General features: G+C 41.0%; 2 long non-coding RNA genes across 2 annotated transcripts in view; both read left to right on the top strand.

The window, feature by feature from the left end:
* Positions 1 to 10,725, top strand: part of LOC121675013 — a 226,850-nt gene extending 216,125 nt beyond the window's left edge. The window contains exons 9-14 of the long non-coding RNA XR_006019921.1: positions 265 to 437; positions 1,663 to 1,846; positions 6,337 to 6,559; positions 7,278 to 7,606; positions 8,121 to 8,239; positions 10,676 to 10,725. This is a non-coding gene — a long non-coding RNA (uncharacterized LOC121675013). The remainder of the gene's footprint in view (positions 1 to 264; positions 438 to 1,662; positions 1,847 to 6,336; positions 6,560 to 7,277; positions 7,607 to 8,120; positions 8,240 to 10,675) is intronic.
* Positions 10,726 to 18,082: 7,357 nt separating this feature from the next.
* LOC121675029 lies at positions 18,083 to 20,394 on the top strand. The gene is made up of 3 exons (XR_006019939.1): positions 18,083 to 18,159; positions 18,796 to 19,399; positions 20,193 to 20,394. It is a non-coding gene; the product is annotated as an uncharacterized LOC121675029 (long non-coding RNA).
* The last annotated feature ends 2,004 nt before the right edge of the window (positions 20,395 to 22,398 follow it).

Below are 22,398 nucleotides of genomic sequence, written 5' to 3'. Positions count from 1 at the left end.
TAGGGACTTCCTAGTCGAAATGTGGTATAATCAGGTTTCCTTCAGGCTAAACAACCCCAGCTCCCTCAGCTGCTCCTCATAACACTTGTGCTCCAGACCCTTCACCAGCTTTCTTGCCCTTCTTTGGACAAACGCCAGCTCCCTGCAACACTATTTGACCCTGATGTTTTAGGGTCTACACAAGGTACTCCTGTGGGTCCCCTGGGAGTTCTGAAGAAGTTGTACCACTATCTGCACCTTACCTTTCCTTTCTTATCCTTTCAGGAAGGATGCCGGTCCTCACAGCTGTGGTGTCTCAAACCTCTGCAAGATTTCTGATCTGTTTCAGTGCTGTGTGATTTAAATGAATCTGTGTTACTCTGAATTAAAACAAATTGGGAGCGCTTGCCTGAGCCACCAGGTGTGTCAGCTGTGATGTGTTATGGCCAGTAAGCGAGGTGAGATCTTAAACTGCACTGGTGAGGTCTGCCAGAGAACATTTGCTCAGCCATTTTTCCCACACACATGTGCCATCCGTTGTATGGCAGACCTCTCAGCTGATGCTGGAACAGCCTTCAGCTTTCACAGCTTTAATACTATACACTCCGCCATATATCTCCCATGACAGCCTTTGTGGGAGCCTCTAGCTAAGCCTTTTTGAACCTGCTTGTGCTCCATCTATGGGAGAATTCATATGTGTCCTACATATTTGTCCTACTTCCTATTTGGAAGCAGGCTCTGGGGAGAAACAGTCAGGGAGCTGCTTAGCAGCACAGCAAGTTTTGAGAAATGGCATCCTGTGTAGTAGCTCAAAGAAGGGGAGCTGACAAACCACAAACCTGAAATTCATTAATGATTCTAAATGCATCCCAAAAGCCATGGAAGTTCAGACCTGAGTTCTTTCAAAGTGAGAGTACTGGGGCTGTGGTCCAGTCATGCGGTGCCAGAGCTCTCCTGCAATGTTTTTGCCTGGAGAACTAGCAGCAAAGCAGCATACAGCTTGTTCCAGGCTAGCTCTTCCTTCTTCAGGTCAGAGCAGTGGGGAAGGCCGAACTTCTTGGGTCTGTTCATCTCTCATTCAAAACTGCAAATTTCAGGGAGCAGTGGTGGGTGACAGGCAAGGAAGTGCTAGCAGGTGGCTTCTTGGCTGTAAAAGCAAAACTGGGTTTTGCTGCTCCCTAGAAAGAGGGGTGTTGGCAGGACTGACCTACAACAATACCTCCAAGGCATTGTTCTCTGAAAGAACTCAAAGCCCTGTCTTGCTTGAGGAGAGCTGACTCATTTTACACCTGCAGCCTGTGCTTGAGCTAAAGGCCCATGAAAGGCAGAAGGGATCCCTTCTGTAGCTTCCCTTGGTACTTTTTCACTTTAAAAAACACAAACACACAGGGATTACTGTGTCATTTGAAGTCATCTGCTGAAATCAGATGTTAAAATCTGAAGTTTAGTGATGAGAACAAAAGATGGGGATTGAGGTTCCAAATGTTTTCCTTGAGTTACTGGGGTTCAGTTACTCTTCAGACCTAAGAGAAGGCTTACACAACTTGTCCATGTTGTCAGGCATGCATGTTATTTCTTCAAGTATTGTATGTTCAGTGTCTGTGATATTTATATTCTTCTTCCAGCACTGGAGCTTTCTTTTTTATTTTTTTTTTCACACTATTATCTTTGTACCTCCCTAAGTTATAGTACATATTGTTTAAAAAGTGACTGAGACAGTGAAGATAAGCAGCTGAGTATTATTCTCTACGACATACAGCTTTCAGAAGCCATACACCCACAAACACCCACCAAGCTGTCTCCATCCTCCTCTGTGAAAGAAAGAAATTGCTGCTGGGAAATGATGAGAAGAGATCCTTGCAAAGAGGTGAGGCTGAGTAAAATGCAGCAGGACATGGGAGTGTGCTCATGGCTTCTCATTAGTGGAGAAATCTGTGCAGCACATCACAGCACACAGAAGCTCGTGTGACAGCTCCTGCACCTCGATTCTGTAATACGGTCAAGCTGGGAGGACACAAAAGCAAGAATTTTTTCTTTATTCTCCTAATATTTTTTTCAGCAGGTTTTAACTTACACAGTCTCTCACAATATACTGACAACTGCTTTCAAAGATGAAATTTTAAGTGAAATCAAATTGTTTTGTGAGAGAAGGTTTTGTGGCTGCATTTTCATGTCAGAATTTTAAAAATCTGAAGCCAAAAAGCATTTCTTTCTAAGTTATCTATTTTAATGTAAAAAAAACTCCACCCACTAACAAACCTGACCATTGTCTCTATTTTCTACAGAAAGTAGTGAGTATTTACTTTGATTGAGCCTTGTGGTTTGTTTTTGTTTGATTTTTTTTTTTTCCCTGGGGTTCAGCAGTGATTTATTCAGTTACACGAAAGTATAAAGCTGTTGTTATTTACAGAAAAGTGGAACAAATATTTGTAGTAGAATCATAGATTTTTGGTTTTGGAAATGTGTCCAGTAAACTCTGTAAAGCATTGATACATACATAAAGCAAGAAAATTATACAGGCTTTTACAGACTGTATGGAACAGATGCTAAATAGGCTTGTAAAGGATTTTGCACAGTATATATTTTACCTTAGAAAATGCATAAATAAAAATGCAGTAAAAAAACCTCAGAGGAATAAAGTATTTATATCTTGTCTACTCTGTTACCATGGTCCTTTATGAGAAAAACTCATGTATTTATCAGAGATTACAATTTGCAATGACTTCCTTGGTGCAAAGGACCAGTAGTACTATTCTTTAAAAGAGTTGTTATTTTCCCAATGAAATCTATAGGAATTTTACCTTTGCAAGACATGTAAACCACTAATTAGTTACACTCGTGTCTGAATAAGCTGTGTATCATGGCTACCGAAATGAGAGAAATGTAGGCTGAAGTGAGCCGCACTATCTTTCTCTTAAAATTAGTAAGATTGACCTCAACTGGTAGAGTTGCCCCTGTATTGCATGTTTTAAAAAGTGGAACTTTTTTACCTCAACTGTGCGTTTTTTCAGGAGTAGAAACGTAAGGGTTTTTGTATTTGTAAATATTGATTTACAGGTAGGCTCTCTAATGCTATTTTCCCACAAAGTACAGGTATTGTCAAATGTAAAGGTGCAAAAGTCTTGGTCTAATAAGAAACCTCATCAAAATTAGGCTCTCAGTTGGTCTTGGTTTATTGTATTTGACTTGATTGTAGGTATCCTTTCTATGAAACAGAGTTTTGAAAGGTCTCAGCCCACTGATGTCAAGGAATTGGTTGCCACTGACTTTATTCTGATGGGTAAAGGATGCCCCTGTGGTCCAAAGGGCTTCAGCCTGGAAATTACTACTCAATCAGACTCTTGCCTGGAGAAATGCACTAATCAAAAAGTACTTGGAACTCTGTCTCACTAATGCCTCTCTCTGAGTACCAAGTCAGAAAACACTACCAATTTCCATCATTAAAACTTGCCTCAGATCAGGAGGTGACAGCTTTGCTGTCAGAGAGCCAAGAAACATTGATGCCATAGACATTCATCTTCCTACAAATGGAAGAAATTACAGTGGAGTCATGTTTTCCCATTTATAGGGGGGTATCAAGGTTTACAGAGCACACCAGAGAGTAAATGTGATGTATCAGACTTACAGAGTTGAAGGTTAGTCAAGGCTAGTGAGACATGACTTGGGTGGGAACAAAGGAGCAAGCAGCAGAAAAAGAACCCTAGCATCATGCCTTGTAAACAGATTACCAGTGGCCTTTGAGTGTGTGTGTCTCAGGGACCATCAAATGGGATTCCAGGCTCATATAATTAAAAACAAACATGAAAAGCAAACCCTCATGATATTTTCATGCTGTAACTTAAATATTTTCCTCCTCCCTGTTTTATATTTTCATTCGAAGCATGAAATTGTAATCTGTTTTCTAACACCCTTCTGCAAGAAAAAAAAAAACAACCAAACAAAAAACACAGCAAAATAAGAAACCTAAACCAAAAATCTCCCAACCCCCACCAAAAAATAACTGTCTCCCAAAAAAAATATATTTCACTCTGTTTTCTCTTGAGGCTACTGTTTAGATTGGACTGGATTCCGTGCCCTGTTTTTAACATAGAAATGTCCTGCCATTCTTTTTGATAGTTTTGGATCAGGCTCCCAGATGAAGATTTTCACATTGTTTTCACTGCTGGAATTCAACCATTACACATTCAGAAATACCACTGAGCTATTAGCTGTGAGACTGGGATCCCTGATCTATGGGCTGCACAGTTGTGGGGATAATTTAGCCAGCTGAGGTCTCTGTCTGAGGAAAAAAGGAAATCAGAGATTTGGCAGGGGACCTGCGAGATCCAGAAAAAGTGGGGGTTGGAAATGCTCAAAGAAATAAATATTCAGATGTTTCCTATCTCACTTCTCCCTGACATATATATTTTGCCGAAGCCTGCGTTGAACTATGTTGTTTTGAATAAGACTTTTGAAATATTTGAAAAGAAGAAAATTTCAAGGATATTTCCAAATGGGTAAGCATTTCAAAAGGAAAAATTTAGATGCTTCGTCACAGTTTCTGAGACAGATTCAGAGCAAGCAGTCTAGTTCAGGATAAGGATTTGTGACATGCTTGCTGATACTGTGAAATCTGCAGTTGTGGTTGAAAAAAATCCTTTTCTTGGCCTGTCTGGAAAGAGAAGCACTCTGATTTCTTGTCACTACTCATAGGAACATTTTATTTTGTGCACAGTGTGATGTCTGTTAATGATATAGACACAGAGCTCTCAGTGGGCTCATTCTTCATAGAGTATTTCTGTACTTCTACACAGAGCTAGATTTAAACACGAGCATCCCAAAATCTTATCAAATTTGTGGGTCAATGCCAGAGTAATTTATTATTAGTTAACAATTAATGCTGGGCACTTTCCTGCCAGAAGCAATTGGAACCATACACTGGTGCAAGTGTAGTCTCACTGTGTCCCAAATTGGGACGTGGCCAGTCATAGCAGCACATTTTTCAGTCCCCATTAATGCACAAAATCAATAAAAATCAAGCTTCTGTTAATACATGTATACCCTTTAGGCATGAGATATGAATGTGTTTGAGGAGTGTGGGTGTAGGGATACATCTTCTGCAAAAAAGTACTTTTGTTAATTTTTTATTATTTGTTTAATTACGTGCTTGACTTAATCTTCAGTTTTGAAAATCAGCCATGGATGTGATCAGTAAGTACATCAAGGTCTTGTCATTACTCAAGTTTCAAAGTTTTTTTTGGTTTATTGTCAGAAACAGCTAGAAAATAAAGTATTTGACAACTTTCCAGTGTGCTGCTATGATGGTGCACCTGCTGCAAGTAAACAAAGATTAGAAATGTGGTTTTAACGACAGAATAGGTGCACAAAATTGAGGAATTAATTTTTATTGGACTTATAAGTTATGGAGGTGTCCTGGTTTCAGCTGGGATAGAGTTAATTTCTTCTCAGGAGCACTTGCAGTGCCGTGTTTTGGATTCAGAATGAGAATGGTGTTGGTGCTATGGGTTTTTACTAAGGTGTGTTTATCATAAGTCAAGTTGTTTTTTTTTTTTTATTTGTCTCATGCTCTGCCAGTGAGGAGGTTTGCAAAAGAAAATGGGAAGGATCATGTCCAGGACAGATAACCTGAACTGGGCAAAGGGATGTTCCACACCATAGAATGTCATGCTCAGTACATAAAATGGGGCAGTTACCGGGAAATGTGGCTAATCTGGGTTGGATAAGGGGGATCTGTCATTGGTCACTGGCTGGTGAGAAATTGTGTTGTGAATCACTTAGGATTTTTTTCACTTTTTATTATCATTATTTACCATTATTATTGCATTTTCAACCATTAAACTGTTCTTATCTTGACCTACAAGTTTTACAAGTTTTGATCCTCCTTCCCGTTCCACCAGAGTGGGGGGGAAGGAAAGGAAGGCTGAGCGAGCGGCTGTGTGGTGTTTTATCTCCAGCTAGGCTTAAAACCACAGCAGGGGGTATTCCTTGAGGATGGCAATTATTTTTAGCTGAAGAATTTGGACTAGATTGGTTTATTTACAGGGTTTTCTACTAAGGAAATTTAATGAGTTTAGGCCTAATATCTACCTTAGGCTTTGGCCCTTGAGTAAATTCGGCCCAAATTCTTGGCTCTGCCCCAGTCTGGGAGGAAGCCTCTCGGTCACGGTGGCTCACGGGAACAAGACTGCTGGTATGAGTTTCAATTTGCTCTGTTCCATACAGGTACTAAACTATCCCCTGTTAAAATGATTATGTTTTTAGCAAATTATTCAGCATGCTGAAAGGTTACCCAATGTAGCTACTTATTAGTCACTTCTCAAATCATTAACAAGCTATTTATGACACCTTCATGTGCAGGTACAAAGCCTTCTGGAGGATTCCTTCGATTTAATTTCTCTAGCTTAAAGCCGAATGGAGAGAACAAAGGCAGAGCTCACAGTCATTAATTAAGAGGATGAAGGAAGGCAGAGGGGATGCTGACAGGAGGTGACAGGCTCATTGAAAAGAAAAAGTTACATCCTGAGAATGGGGAGATATTATAGACAATTCTTTGAGGCTTGCTGAAGTGCAAAACTAATCCGTGAGTATCTCGCTACCTCTTTTTGTTAAAAACTGCTTTGTCCTTAACTATTTACTTAATACTGAACAAAAGCAGCTTATAACTTCACATCTGAAATAATACCAAGTGCAAATTCTGTTTTTCTTTGCCAAAGGACTTTGGTAGGACATGTAGTCCCTTGATTACTAAATGCTTCATGAGTAGCTGTCACAGGAGCCAGGCTATGAATAGGATTTCCCAGGTCCTACATGCATGCTGCCCGAGGTTGACATACCACAGATGTCAAAGTCTCAGCAAAGCTTGCTGTCCAGGTGGCCTGAGTGTTCTGGCCAACTCCTCTAGCAAAGAGATTTCGCTGGAGCCGTGTTGGCAATGAGAGAGCTTTGCTTTGTGGGACAAAGATGGGCTTTTCTGTCAGTGCCCAGGGCCTCTCTGGCCTCAAGGGCAGAAAGATGGAGGAAATTTCTGGGGTATTAGCAAAACCAGGCAATGCATTTTAAACAATCCCCAATCCCCTAAAAAATAGAGAGTCACTGATAATCACTTTGCCATAAACTGATTGTCAGATTTTCTGCTGCCCTCATCTGCTCTTTGTTTTCTCTGTGGTTACTCAGCCTTTTCATTTCCTGGTTTTCCATCCTTCTTTTTTCTTCTCCCTTACTCCCCTGTGTTTTTAAATATTAAGATGCTGGGCTTTGTGCAGCTGTGATATTCACCAAAATAATTTTCTCACCTTTAGACAAGGGAGCAATTCCCATCGCGGAGCCTCATTTCTTCAGGGAATCACCAGGGACTTTGCAGTCACAGTGAAAATGCAAATTCTTCAATTTCATTTCTCCCTTGCTGTCTTTGCTGCCTCATACCTGTGGCTGTGATGAGTTTGGTGTCAACACCAACAGAAATTCCTTGAACGACCCAGTTCCTCCTTGGGAGACTGAAAACACCAGCACCCCAAGCAGGGGTACTGCATCTCCAGCACTGCCTTGGATGGGCTGGCAGAGACCCTGTGTGATGTGGCTGCCCTGCATCCTGGTGTGGGGGCTCCGTGGTCAGCACCACCAGGCACAGGTGAGTCCCACCAGGTGTGGGCTGTCAGAAGTGGGGACCCTTGCTGTGTGCTGGGCAGTCCATGGCACAGCAGGCTGCATTCCCAGTTGCGGTTTGGGCTCCTTAGCTGTGACTTTATTATAGTAATAACCATAGGATTGACTTGGTTGTTCTTGGTAAATTCCTGTAATGTTTCTAATTGGTTTATGATCCTGGGGAGAAAGAAGTGAACTGTTGAAGTAATAAAGCTTAAGCACTGCTGAAGTGCTGTTTTGTTGCTCTTGAATTGAATGGCAGCCCTAGCTGAACAGGAAGGCTCATTTGTAAAGCTACCTTTTTGCCAGTTTCTAAAAATTTTTATTAACAGAACAACAGCTTCATTAGCACTCTGATTAGCTGCGAATTTCTGTACTGTCTGTGTGAAGGACAAGCTCTTAACACAAAAGGAACAATCTAGGGGAAGAAACTTATTGCAGCTTGCAGAACTGACTGCTAAATGTTCTTACTCTGTCCTATTGTGTTTGCTCTTGTACAGAGGTCCTGGTCCTCATCACACAGGGGACAGGAGACAGGGCAAATTTTACAAGCAGCTGAGCAAGGACCTGGAGACCTCTGTGAAAGACACCTGCTTCTGAGTATTCCCAGTCTGAGGAGGTAAATGCAACAGGGAAAATAGGGAATGAGGTACTCTGAAAGGTCCTCATAGAAGAAGTGAAGGCAGATGGGAAGTGGCCTGGAAGGGGAAGCCAAATTTGGTCATCTAGTGCTTGCTAAGGAGCCAGAATTCAACTTGTATTTTTTGCCTTTCTGGGAAAAGCATTCAGTCTCCAGCAAAAGAAGCCTCAAGTCTGTCAGCTTAGAACCACCCGTGCTGGAACGAGGTACAATGCAAGAAAATGGCTGAGCTGGTTTTTCTCTTGTGTATTCAAGTGATGAGCACTGATGAGCAGATTGGGGTGCTGCAGGACAAGTTGCACCCTCTGAGAGCAGTGGCTATAACCCCTGGCTGGAGCATCCCAGGGTATCCAGGCCATGTATCCACTTCCAAGCTGCAGACAGTATAGGTAGCTCTGGGTCTGGCACTACTTGTAGCTACCAATCACCCTAACTCTTGTATTTGACAAATAAAATGGGAGTGTTGTGGATAGTAAGAAGTTGGCAATATGACAAAGATAATTTTTATCTTTTCTTTTCTCATCTGTGGGTGTAGAAGCACTTAGAATACAAGGACTGTCCCAAAAGGTGTGACTTAATGTTCATTGAATTCAGTGGGATTTTTTTTTTGTTCAACACAAAGGTTTTCTTACAGCTTTTGAGAAGTCAAAAGGATGTTTTCAATTTTTTTTTCTTGTAATTGCAATGGATGCCTTATTTTCATGTTATGAAACTTCCTTTTTGAAAGTACTTTGATTTTTTTCTCAGAAAAATCAACTTTGAAAAGTTATTAATTGCAAATTAGTTTTTTATTTTTTAAAACTGAAATTAGACAAAAAGATTGCCCAGAGGCTATATTTGACTTATTTCAATTTTTCACAGTAAAATAACGTCCTCTAAAATGACACCACTTGTTTCTGGTACAAAATGAGGGTCAGATTCTCCATCCACCTATGTCTGTGGTGTCTTGGCATCAAAGTCAATGTTCTTCCTGCTCAGTACCTGTTATTTTCATTATCTATCCATTCTTTTTTTTAATACAATAGCTGACTTTTCTGGTGTGTGATTAATGTCCTCAAACAGGTACAGATATCAACTGACATGTATGGGCTAGAGGTACTACATGAATTATGCAGGCAGCTGCAGGAAGTTGGCATTTAAATACAATTCCCTTTATAAAACTGATCTCTCATTTTTTCCCCTAATCACTCATTTATACTCAACTTATTTTTTTTCACTCTGATCCTTCTTTTCTAATTAACTCTTTCATCCTCCCCTGAGAAATTTTGCAGCCTGAATAGAAGCAGATCTGCTGAGAAAGCCTCTCTACTACCATCATTAGTAGCAGCTCCAGTTTGTTTCAACGTACCACGAATGGTACATTTTGTAGGCCATAATTTTAGAAGAAATCATAAATATGGAAAGATACCATTCCAGGAAGGTTTTAACTGCCAATTTACAGAGTCTTCAGCTTTTGAGCTGTGCAAAGTACAGGTATATACTACACTACACTCTGCCCCAGAGAGCTTGCAGTCTTATGAGCAGGTGGGAGTGACAGGATTTTTGCCCACAGCTGAAGTAGCTGTTTGTATCCAGGGGCAAGTGGAAGTACCTTTTTTTTTAGCTACTGATCCTAGTACCCCCATATTAATTAAGCTGTGCACTGTGAGTACAAGGGCTGTCATTTGTGGGATAAACCCAAAGTGATCTCTATCCTCACTGTGTAATTATGTTTTACTTACAAGGTAATCACCTAATTATTCTTCTCCATATTTGTAATTAAACAGTAATATAACCAAAGGTTTTTCTGCAGAATTTATAACAATTGTAGAGTAAGTATACTTAGCTATTAGCAGCACATCCCTTAGTTTGTCAAAAAGGTAATATATACAATGTTGTTACTACCTTCAGCTTCATGTATATCACCTTTAATTACATGATGAAAAGCAAAACTTTACAATAGAACAAGTTTGTAGTTATGTAAATCTAACTGGAAAATATGATTGTGTATCTATTAATATCCATAACAAAGCTTTACTTTCAGCAGATATAAATTCTGGCATATCTCTAGTGACTGCTCTGGAGTGTGGGTGTAAAGTAATAAGCTCCTTTGCACTAAGTGATAATCACTATGAGGTCCTGCCCTAAATTGCCTCTCAGCACTAGCAGATTATGAAATGTTTAATAAATGCATATAATGGGAGGAGAACTAGACCCCGGGGTTTAAATGAGACATGCTTATAGCAAAGGAATAGTTATGTTATGTTTAAAGCAGATTAAAATACATCTTAATGATTTCATTCTTCTTGTAGCCTTCTCTGTGTAAAGTTTTAAGTAGAGTGTGCACTGCAAACCTTTGGGTGCACAGAAGTAACCTGGTGGTCCTGATGCTGTGCCACCTTCTGTACAAGTGACTTTCCATTTTACTTTTTCCAGAGTCTGTTGTTCTTCCACCTTCTTCTGTTTTGGAGGTGCAGAAAGAAGTGAGGATCTGCTCTGGTGCTGGCATTTCAACTCTCTATTTCTTGGCTCTAAATAGGGAATACTGCCTACAGACCTCAGGCCTTTTTTTTTTTTTATTACTTTTATTTTTAAGAAAAATTGTGGTCATTTGTGAGGCTCCTAAGTACTATGATAATGGAGGCTGTAGTACTTCATGTAAGTGAAAGATGAGGAGACACATCTGTAGGAAAGTTTCTTGTATCATATGGAAGCTCTGATTAGAAGTTTCGGATGAAGGAATGCATTTCACCCTAATGGTATTCTGACCCTGCTAATATTAGCGATGTATGTTATTTAATAGCCCTACATAAGATCATTGGGTATCATTAAAGTGGGCAGACTTTAGTAAGTAAGTAAGTCAAGATTCTGTTTCCAAAGGGCAAATCTAGCTGAGTAATCATTGCTGTTCCATGCTCTTAGAAATTAAAGTTTGGAAGGCTTTCTCCTTTCTGATACCTGAGGGACACACTTGCGTGTGTTTTCCCTAGACTCCCATTTCCCTTTCTCTGCTGACCGGCTCTGGCTGTTCCTGGCTCAGTTTCATCTAGTTTATATCCTCATTGTAGTGACATGCTTCTTTCCTGCTTAACATGTATGTCACATACAAATTATGCAAATTATGGTGCTTCAGCAAGGTCTGAGCTTGTAGAGAAATCAGGATGTCTGTGAGTGTTTGAGCATGGGAATGTGCCAATGTATTTTATGTGCATGTGTAAGAGATGCAAAAAGAATTGCAGCTTGTTAATGAAATTATGCTTCAAGTGTGCTTTAACTTTTTTAAGTCCAGATTTTAAAAGTGCCCAAGATGTTAGGTGGTTAAGTTTTAGTTACCTAATGTGTATTTAGTCCGTGCTTTGATACAAGATCCCTTCACAAAAACTCTGAAAAAAGTCAGTGCTGAACTACCAGTCTATTGATTATGGTTAATTTTTAACAATGACACATGTTATGCCATTTGGAGAGGCAGGATGCCCTAGGTTCTCATGGAAACAATAGTGCTTAACTTTAGTTTGCTTGGGAATAATTATGTCAGTGTTGGACACATGTTTTCATTTCTCCCTTCAGAGGAGTGTTGGATGATCGTCAGATGCCAGTATCTGTCAGTAAGCCCCTTCCTTTTGAAAACCACACAGTTAGTTTCCAAAGGTTTCTTTCCCTGACATGGCATAAATGTGATTAAATATATAATATATTTAAGTTACAGAATCCCTGAGCTTTTAATCTTGGTAAACCTGAGAAGTTAAACACCTCCTATGGCTTTCAGAGCTTTATTCCATCCAGAAGAAACCATCTGCTTTCCACAAAATATCACTCTGTTTCCTTGATCTCTTCAAATTAATCCTGCTGTGATTAACTTCAATCCAATTAAAAAGAACATGTAGGCAGCTGCACAGGTCTGATTACATGTGGACATGATAGTAGGGCTCCTCATGGGGGAACCAGATTAAGGGCCAATATGTTATGCTAGACGAGGCTGGTAGCAACACTTCAAACTCTGGTATCCTGGTATGACATGCAGTGTATAATAGTACCATACTTGCAAGCTATAAAACTCCTTGCAGTGGAGGAATTTAGAGGTTTTCATGTGAACATATATTATTTCACATCCCTCTAAAGATGCTATGAGTCTGAGCATTTATGTCTATAGCAAGATCTTGAAATAGAGCTTTATTGAGTGCAGAGGACTAAGGCATGATGAAGGGGAAAGGAATTCTGCACTTCATTTCCATGAGCCTGTGGCAAATAGTGTCTTCCTTGTTTATTCTCACTGAAAATGCCAAAGCCAGAGGGATTTAGGGGCCTAATGTTTGTTGGAGCTTTTTTTGTTTTCACAGAAAAGCATGCAGAGAAGGGGCAGAATTTTAGGTACAAGTTCAGAGGAATGATCCTGTACCTCAGCCTCCAGACTCATGACTCTCACAAGTTGCCTCAGGGTCTTGCTGTGGGAAACAAGGCATGGAGTTTGCCACAAAAATCTGTGTGAAGCTTGCGTGTTCCTCTGCTCTGCACTTAGCAGGCTCCCAGCATTGCAAAGCCTTGTTCCACATCACAGAGGAATTACCATCAGCTTGTGCGCGTAATTTAATGAGAAGCACTTCAAAAACGTTTATTGTTATGAATCATATTGCCATGAATAGCCCTGCAGTTGGTGGAGGGCCAGAGCTGGAAATGGCTCAGTGCCCAGCGCATCTGCTTTCAGATACCTAAGTGGGGAGTTTTGGTGGCTGGGATTTGATTGTTCCCAGGTGGGACTGCTGGAGACTATCCTCCCTTGAAAAAGAAACAAGAGCAAGCCCCGTTTTGGATTTTTTTTTTAGCATGTGTAAAGAGAAAAGGAGAGAAAATTTCACTCTCAGTTTGATCTTTGAGTCGTCTTTGAAGGACCTGGCCATGGTGTGCCCAAACCTGAAAGCTACCCCAGAAACACAATTATAAGACAATAGGAAGAGCAGAGCACTCATGAGTAATGAGTTCAGCATTACAAATTAAGGCTGAAAGCTTTTATGATTCAATTGGTAGCATTGGTAGCTTTACTATGACTGAAATAGATTTGGGGGGTTTTTTATTAGGGCTGTTTTATATATATCCATAGCTTGTCATTAGTGGTTAAACACTGATTTGTAGCAGCACAAAATTATTCCATTGAATGGCACTGCAGCTCCTATTTTTTTCAACATCTCTCTTCTTTCTTTCACTCCCTCTCCCTTTTTTTAACTAAAAAACAACAAAAAAACAAAAAAAAACCCACCAAAAAAAACCCAAAAAAAACCCCAAAAAAAGGCAGAGAAGACCATTACCACTCTGATTTATGTAAATACAGCCCTAATTCAGGCTGGTGTGCCAGCAGTCACATAAAAATGATTCAGTGCCACGATGTTGGTATCTTTAATAGCTTCTGAGATGGACAGAATCCTCGTCCTAGTAAGGCCACCTCTGAAGGACTGGAAACGTGCAGATTTTTCATCTCAGTTGCACTGAGAACTAGAATGATGAATCAGTGACTGCTGAAGCATCTAATTCAATTAAAGCTCTTCATCAAAGGACTGTGGTCGTCAGCATTAGAAACAAGGTAAGGATCCTGTTGACCTGAGTATTTAAGATGATCTTCTGAGATTTTGAGAACAGATGGCAAATATCCATCTAGTACTGATCCAGCCTTATGCCAGGGAGAAAATACAGAGCTAACTAGTTGCTATCTGATTAAATCTGAAGATTAGCAAGAAATCTAGAATGTGCTATTTATTAGTCAACCACATTTTTGTGAATTTTCCATCATATTTGTAGGTAATCCTCTTACACGTCATAATTGTCATTCTCTGGGTTACTCTGCATACATATAGGATATGCAAAAGTGAGAAATATAAAGCATTCCTTATAGGCTAATGCACCTTATAGAACTATTCAGTCTGAGCATTAAACCATTCAGTACTCCAATTAAACACCCAAAGTCTTTACTGGCCAAGTCATAGGATGGGGACATCATCTTCCATTATTCCTTGGACCAGAGTTGATTCCTGATGTTGCAGAGTTTCCATTTCCTGAGTCTTCTTGTATTACCACCACCACCATCTTTCCCTGTCAGTATTTTTCATGTTCACACTCTGTAGTGCTTACTCTCCCCAACTCAAAAATTGCACTCTGTGCTTTCACATTTCTGACTTTGCATGGCCTTGTGTTCTCATGGACTTTCTCACACCATAGCATTTGGCCCAGTAAAACACACCTGAGGCAAAAGAAGAGCAGGTGCTGAAATACAGCCTTGCTATTAATATTTCCCCTCATCTTCTCCAACTTTTCTCAAGCATTGACTGCAATTTGAACTAATTGTTTCTGGCTAATCTTCAGAGAAAAAAAAAGGGTGGTTGACCTTCAGTTCCCTCTTCCTCAGAGTTTGCAAGTCCTTTGCCTGGCTGCTGGGCTGCAAAAGCAAAGGGAGCTCTGCCTCCCTTGGTTTCCAGTATAACTGTGCTGCCTTGTATGCGCTGTTAGCCCAGAGATATCTCTGTTATCTCTGAATAAGGCATAATAATGTTTCTCTGTGGAAATCAGCCTTTCACTCCAGCACCAGTATCTTTACAGGGTTATATTTCAGCATGTATGAGGAAGTTCATATGCAAAGGTTTAAATAGCCAGATCTCCTAAAGCACTAAGCAGTAATATCAGCTGAGATCCCTTAAGTAAAAATGATAGAGACAAAAGAGAATGCAGTATTCCTGGGTTTTGGAGTTTGGAGTTGGTTGGGGCTTTTTTTGTGTTAGGTTCTGGGTTTTGTCCTTGTTTTTTACCCTTAGCTGGTTTAATTGGGAGATACTGGTTGGTTAGCATATGTAACAGGAACTTGTCTCACCTCTGGGTCTTATTTATGCTGTTTAAAATAGTCTGGTACAGACACGAGCTTTTGCAGTATCTGGCTTCAAAAGTCATTAGATGAGATTCTGTGAAGGTGGATGCTGTTCAGTGCACAGATAGCATCTGCCTCTCTTCTTCCACACATGCAAATAAAACAGTGATAATGCCACAGAGGGCTTGAAAGTTACAGTGACTTAAAACTGCTGTTGGAAACAATGTCTATGTGGATCAGTGTGATCCCCTGCACAGACAATAAAGTGAGCAAGGACTTTTAACCTCACACAGGGACTTTGCCAGTTAGGTTCAAGAGGTGTTTTGCCATTTTCCAGAGCTGCAAAAGGCTACCTTGCAAGTATCATAGATTAAACTCTTCCGTCGCTTCTCTGGCAGAACTGATTTGAATATCTGTCCGAGTTACTAGGAGGTTACCAACAAGTAGGTCATTCCCAGTAGTGTTCTTTTCTAGGGCTGAATGATCCCATGCAAAGGCAGATGAAATGAAGCCAAAGTGAGGGTTTGTTAGCTAAGGAAAACATTCTTTTCTGTTGCTGTCAATCACATGCACAGAAAGAGAGATTCAATCATAGTGAAGACCTTGGACATTCAGCTCCGCTTGATTTTTCAATTTTATAAACAGCAGGAGGCTCAAGAAGAAACAATGAGGAAAAGCAGGGCTATGGAATCAGAAAAGAGAGTCAACTTTTGATTCCTGTGTCATTTAAATCCAAATTATAGTAATTTACTCAGTCCAGAGAGTCTGAATTTTCACCGTTTTCCAATTTAGGCAGCTGTGACAGCAGACTCCATGAAAAACTCCTGCTTCAAATTTAATTGATAAATTCACAACTCCTTTGTTGTTTTTTTTCCCCTTCTTATTCTGCTATGGCAAATGTAATCCCACGCAGTTTTTTGTGCTAGAAACAGCACAGACTGCAAAATAACCTTTGCACTTAACAAGATAAAGGATGTGTCATCAGCAAATCCATAGCTCCAGATTCCCATCCCGCTCAACCTCACAGATCAACATTGCAGAGGCAAAACCTTTACTTGGAGTCCTGGTTCCTGCCTGCCTCCTGCAGGAGCTGAGTGGACACCTAAGGTTCTGCCTTTCTTGCTGAAGAACAATTTTTAAAGACATTGATTATAATAGTCATAGTTACTTCTAATTGAATATTTCAATGTCAAAAGCAATATTTGGGGTTTTTTTCTCTATTTTAAAAACTCCCTACAAAAAGGTGATATTTCCCATACTGAAAAAGCACCACCTTATTTATCAAATGTTGAAAACCATAGATTTATTCCAGTTAGCATCCATTTTTTCAAAACTGGAAAAAGAAAAGCAGTGAAAATTTTGCTTGACCAAAAAACCTTGAGCATCTCAGTACTGTTGGGCATTAGGACATAATATTTTTGTCCAAGCAAGTTAAGCACAAATTCCTCTAACTCAGACTCCTCAAGATCTCCATGCTTGATGTTTTCTGTGGACTGACTGGAGACTTTCATAGCCTTTCCTGGCAGAACACACGGGATTTGGATGAAATCTTAATTCCTTATGCTTAAAGTCCAGCAGGCAGAATCCCACATTTTAAAAATCTTATCCAGTGGATTCGTCTGTATTCAAAAATGTTTTTTAAAGGGCTAGATTAAAATACCTTTGAAAATTTTAAAATATTAATTAAGAAGTTCTCTGTTCTTCACGTTGGTTCTGGCAGTTCCATGTCAGTGGCTGTGTGCAAGTGTCCCTGTTCCCAGGGCCTGATCAGCGTACAGGATCTTCTGCTTATTGTTGAGCACCCTCTCCTGGCTCTCTGATATTTGCACAGAAGTTGGATCATGGATTGAGTGCTCTGGAATAAGCTGCAGTGCCCAGTTGAGTTTAGGAGGGTGTCTGCTCAAATAATATGAGTTGCTGCTCTCCTTGAAGCATACCTGGTTTTTAACAACCTAGCTGGTTTGCAGCCAAGAAATCCTTCTAGTGATGAAATTCCTCAGTAAGGATTTTTTCTTGCCTCTAATGCTGCTTCTAATTGATCCCAGAAAGGCACTTGCAGACTAGGGAATACAATGCATAAGGCACGATCTGATAAGGGCATGATGCCCAGCTGGTGTAAAGGTTCTTTATTGGGTGACTAAGCCAACATATCTCTCAATGGTTCTTATCTTTCTGTAATACCTTAATCTAGGTATGAATTGGTGTGTCATAAAGCAAGGGGTTTTTGCTGGGATTCTAGCAATAAACAGTAGCTAGAATGAAAATAGAAGGTGAAGCTGCAGGGTTACCACTCAGTTAAGAGTTACAATATGAGAAACCATCATCTGATTTTTGGATCTCATAATAAATAGGGCTGGAACACATGAAGGTGCTCTTGCAGTATGTGACTGACTGCTTGCCGTGGCTAAGGCAGTCCAAAGTTCTTTGAGCAAGTCATAGCAGAAAGGGCAAAATTCTTCACTCTTTGTTGCTCTCCTGTTATTTCACAGCCACACAGCCAGGCAGCATTACTGCTAAATTTAGCAGTTCCCACACACATCATCTGGATCCATCCAGTATCTTCAGGGGTCTAATGAAGGCACCTACTTCTTGGTCATCTCCTCTTCATAGTTTGTAGAAGCTGAGGGAGAAGAAATTCTTAATTTTGTCTCTTTATGGATTGGCAGGGGGTTCTGCTGTTGTCAACAGCCCATGTCCCTGGTGGCTTCAGAGAGGTATTTGCCCTTGGGACCTACTGTACCTTGAGGCAATCACCACTGCACAGAGACCAAGAACCAGGCTCCTCCTAAAGGTGCCAACAAGACCTTCAAAACAGCATCATAGCCAGTTCCCTGAGTGCTGACAGTTTTAAGCATTAAATTTAAGTGCTTCTAGGCTGGTTTAAATTTGTGTCATCATCCAAAGTCTCTGTGATATTTTTTCTAATTATCATGTTAAATAAAACATTGATTTAGAGGGGCATTTCTAACATCAGTCCCTCTCATCTTAATCCCAGGTGCCACTCTTGCCCTACCTGAGGAATTCTCAGAGGAAAAGGACACTTCTGAGCACTGGGGACATTGTCACTTACCAAAGAGTAAGATGCCAATTTGCAGTAGCTGAGGATTATACTCCAACATTTTTTATTGCACTGTGCTCTGTGGCTTTTTCCTACACAGCTAGTATGACCCTGGCTTTTATGGAGGAAAGGCATCATTCTCTCCTAGATGCTTTTGTGGGACTGTTTGGTGTAAGTAAAAATATCCTATTCAGCTCTTTGATTTCAGCCTTCAAGTCAGCTTTCATTTTGGATTACCCTCAATTAGAAGGATCTTTGAATTTTTCTGCTGTTTAATTGGAAGATGGGAATAAAGAAGCAGGTAGAAACAAAGAGAATACAGAAGTATTTTCAGGTCTTTGCAAAATGAGAGCAGCGGTGTTACTGAATTTGAGTGGATGCAAGCAGGGGCTGTTTCAGTTTCTGTGTGACTTTGATACTGGCAAAGACACCAAAGTCTTATGGTTTTTAAGTTAAGAGGCTCAAAGAATAAATTGACTGCAGCTGAGATCTGAAGCAAAACACTTTGTTTATTTCCTTTGTATGTGTTAGAGTACACCTTTTTAACAGCAGGAGAAACTCCCTAATTTGTAATAATGAGATTAACTGGAAGAGAAAGAACAGCACGAAGAGAGACACCATATCATGAAATGTTCTTATTTATTTATTCCACAGTGGAAACAATCATCCCAGCTTTCTTTTGTCTGATTCCTAAATCACTCGGATGGAGTTTCATCAGGAAGGACTAAATGCAAGCAGTTCCACTGAGTTGCAGAGGACCGTGTTCAGCAAACTACCCATGTTTCTTTCCAGCTTGAGTAAGCAAAGAATTGATAATATGTGGCCTCACTGTAGCTGTGGCTTGGCTAGACAATGCTTATTGCTATTGATTAACATTTTTGTCGAGTAATAGAAGCAGGCAGAGGCCATTATAATAGGAATGGAAGAAGAGGGTGAGATGGAAGGCTTTGGGGGTGAAGGCCAGAGTGGCAGCAGGTTCCTTGCCCAGCTGCAGGGCTGCTGTCTGTCCTACAGGCCTAATGGACAGCACCAGTCCCCTCCATGGGCAGAGAGCAGTTGCAGAATGAGGAAAGCCCATTATACTTTCCCGTACAGCTGTAAAACCCCTCGCAGGATCCTGGTGCAGAGCAAGGCTTTCCCAGCTCACACAGCATTTGCACGCCAGCCCCTCGTCGGGAGGAACTTGGCAGTCCTCCACTTGGCAGAGCCAGCAGAGCACAGCCAAACTGCAGCAGCCAAGGAGGCCCTGCATCTCGAAGTAAGTGAATTTGCTCGGCTAATTGCACGCAAGTGCTCCCTCCGAGCACCTGTAAATTGTTAAGTTTAATAGGGTGGCAGCTGTTGCCGGCTGCCTGAGTTCTTGCTGCCTTGGAAGTAGCTGAGAGATAAGAGCAGCAACTTGTGGCATGATTATCTTTTTCTCCATTTCCTCTCAATTTCATTGTCATTTTCTTCTCTCTTAAGAGTGCTTAAAAGCATTTTTTGCTCCTTATAATACCCACAGGAGCTGTTGTGAAGTGCACTTTTTGCGTTTAAGGTTTCAAAACCTAAAATCTCTGACTTTAAGAGGTTTGGAGAGTGGCTTAGTTGGAAGACTGCTGCTGTACAGACACCTGCAAAACACTGAACTTAAGCTGGCACAGCTGGAGGGAGGGATAGCTCAGAACGATGGGTGGCTACACCGTTGTGCTTCAGTGCCCTCCATCTCCTGTAGGAATGGGAGTCTGTTGCTGACTGAGTGGAAAGTAGATGCCTGAATATTTGGATGGATCTGGACTTTGGTTTTGAGAACTTGATGGCTGTTGTGGGACAGTTACTTTTCTGATTCTACCATCCTAGTAGGAGGGACATAAAGCCACTACTAATAAGTGAGAGAGGTTCTTTCAGTTGTGCAAATTGTGGGAAGAATGCAGCACATGTATCCATGGGATTTACTGGGCTGGAGCAACCCTCAATCTACAGAGGGTAGAGGGAGCTGAAGCTCTTAATGCAGGTACCTCCATCAATTCTTGAAGCATGTTAGAGGAAATTATCTTCGTGATACATTACAGATAACCAGGAAGGACTGGCCGGAGATGCATTGCTCTGAAGTGTAACTGAGCTTATCAGAAGCCCTTCACCACTCCTGAAGTAGGTAAAGGTTGTTGCCTCTGCAGCTATAATGGTTGAGTGCAGGAAACTCAGGTAAGATTTGGGATCTATGGGCTTTCTAATCTTGCTGTTTTGCAGGGCAGAAGCATTTGTGCGCCTGGAGTGCTCTAGCAAGATTTGCCTTCAGATGTAAGTCTGTGCCTCTCTGTCTCTTCCATCCTAGGTTCCAAGGCATGTGCCTCCCCAGGCACATTTCCTTCAGTGGCAGCTGAATCTGGGTGCTTGACCTACACAAATAAATGAGTGTTGAGGTGTATGTGAAGATCCCCTGCTATAGGAGCACTGATTGTAGTCTTGCTTTAGAAAATACAACTTTTCTGTTAATGTGCTACTAGTAAGAGAGAAACTCCTGACCCCAAGCAGTCAGAGCAAGACAGGGAGGATTCTCCCCTCCCAGAAATTACGAGGCAGAGCAGGAACATACTCTGGTGTCACAGCGATGCCATGGCACAGCAAAATCCTCAGGAGCGACTGGAAGGAGAGGGGAGAGGAGAAGGGAAGGGGAGGGCCACACACAAGGACCTGACTTTGTAAGGTGGTGGGTAGGATGCTCTGCTGGTAGGGTGTGGGGGAGCCTGGGCCCGGCTTCCCAGCACTGTCAGCATATTAAATTCAGCAGATGAAACAAAGAACGACAGATCTCTTCCCCCAGTCTGACCCAAAATTAGATGGCAAACAAAGGAAATATCCAGACTAATGAGATTTTGAAAACCTGTCCGTGGGTTTTGGAATTGGATTCCCCCTCCTTTGTTTATTCTTGTACTTGCTGAGTGGCCAGGGTCTCCTCTCTTCTCCTGCACACAGGTTGCCTTTCTTTGGCTTTGAGAGGAGAGTAAGTTTAACTGCTGTGATAATAAAAGGACAAAGCCTGTCATGATTAATAGTCACATGAAATCATGTGTGAAGAACATTCAGTTATAGCTATCCTCAGGAGAGAAAAGTTTCCCAAATATCTTAAAAGAAAGAAGGAAAAGGGACAATTTGTCTGTGATTCTGTGAGATGAGTCACTTTGCACACAGACAAAAGGTAAGGAATACTGATGCCCACAGAGAGCATTTGTGGGGGAATTGGTAGTGAAGGGGTAAAAAAAAAAAGTTTATGAAACATTTACAAAAAGTTTGGCTTCTGCTAAAACTTGGAGCAGTACTCCACTGGGAGCTCTTCTAGCCTGGGGGCTGCTGCTGTTTAAAATCATTAATAGCTAGCTCGATTTCTGCCTGTGTGATTGGCTGAGCCAATATATTCCTATTAATTTGACTGAGCTTGAAGATAAAGAGGAAATATAAAAACCTCTTCAAGTTGCTGGTACCTTCTGAGATCTCAGGCATACGGAGGGCTTGATAAATTCGTACTTGGGGGGAAAATTTGCTAAGTGGTTCACAGGGGCTTAGCTGCATGTTAATGGGTAGTGATCAGGCAAAATGTTGTGGAATGGTTTCAGCATAAACCTTATGATGTCTAATCCTTGTTTTTAGAGGGAGGGATGCTATCTCCAGGAATAACTTAGCCTTTTATTTGGACTTCCAGAGCTTGCTGATATTCTTACAGTGACAATTTTTACAGTGTAAATAAAATTGGTCTGGATGTTTATCACCCCGATCAGCAGCAGTTGTAAGTTATATAGCCCAGATAATAGTAGTGAGATGTATTGAAATGCTCCTGGGCTATAACTCAGGAGTAGCTGCCCCAGCCTGCTTCCTTCCCCTGTGTTTTGTTGAGTGGTTAGGAGCACTTGTCCATTGACTAAGCTGTTCCCTCACCCTAAAAATAAAGCATGTGAATTAATAGAGCAGGAAAGTGAAAAATTATCCTTCTAGTTTTTGAATTATTGCGAGGTTTGCTACCTGGGTTTTGCTGCTCCCTGGAGCAAAGTGAGGGTTTTGAATTGATGTCCCTGGTTTTTACCTGGAATTCTGTCCTAGTCAAACTCACAGTGATGTTCGTGTTCATTTCCACAAAGTCTTGAATACGCTGGTTTGAAAGCAACTTGTATCTACCGTTTATCCAGGTGCCTTTATGCTTGACTATGAAAGTGTAGAAATCCCCAAAGCATAGTTCCTGCCCAAGTCACTGCTCTCCATGCCTAAAATTCCAGGCAAGGAGTG

This window comes from Corvus kubaryi, unplaced genomic scaffold (genome assembly GCF_017639235.1).
Source record: "Corvus kubaryi isolate FWS band 111438036 unplaced genomic scaffold, C.kubaryi_AGA036_p1.0 71, whole genome shotgun sequence".
NCBI classification, from domain to species: domain Eukaryota; kingdom Metazoa; phylum Chordata; class Aves; order Passeriformes; family Corvidae; genus Corvus; species Corvus kubaryi.
This window is presented reverse-complemented; position numbering and strand designations above follow the sequence as displayed.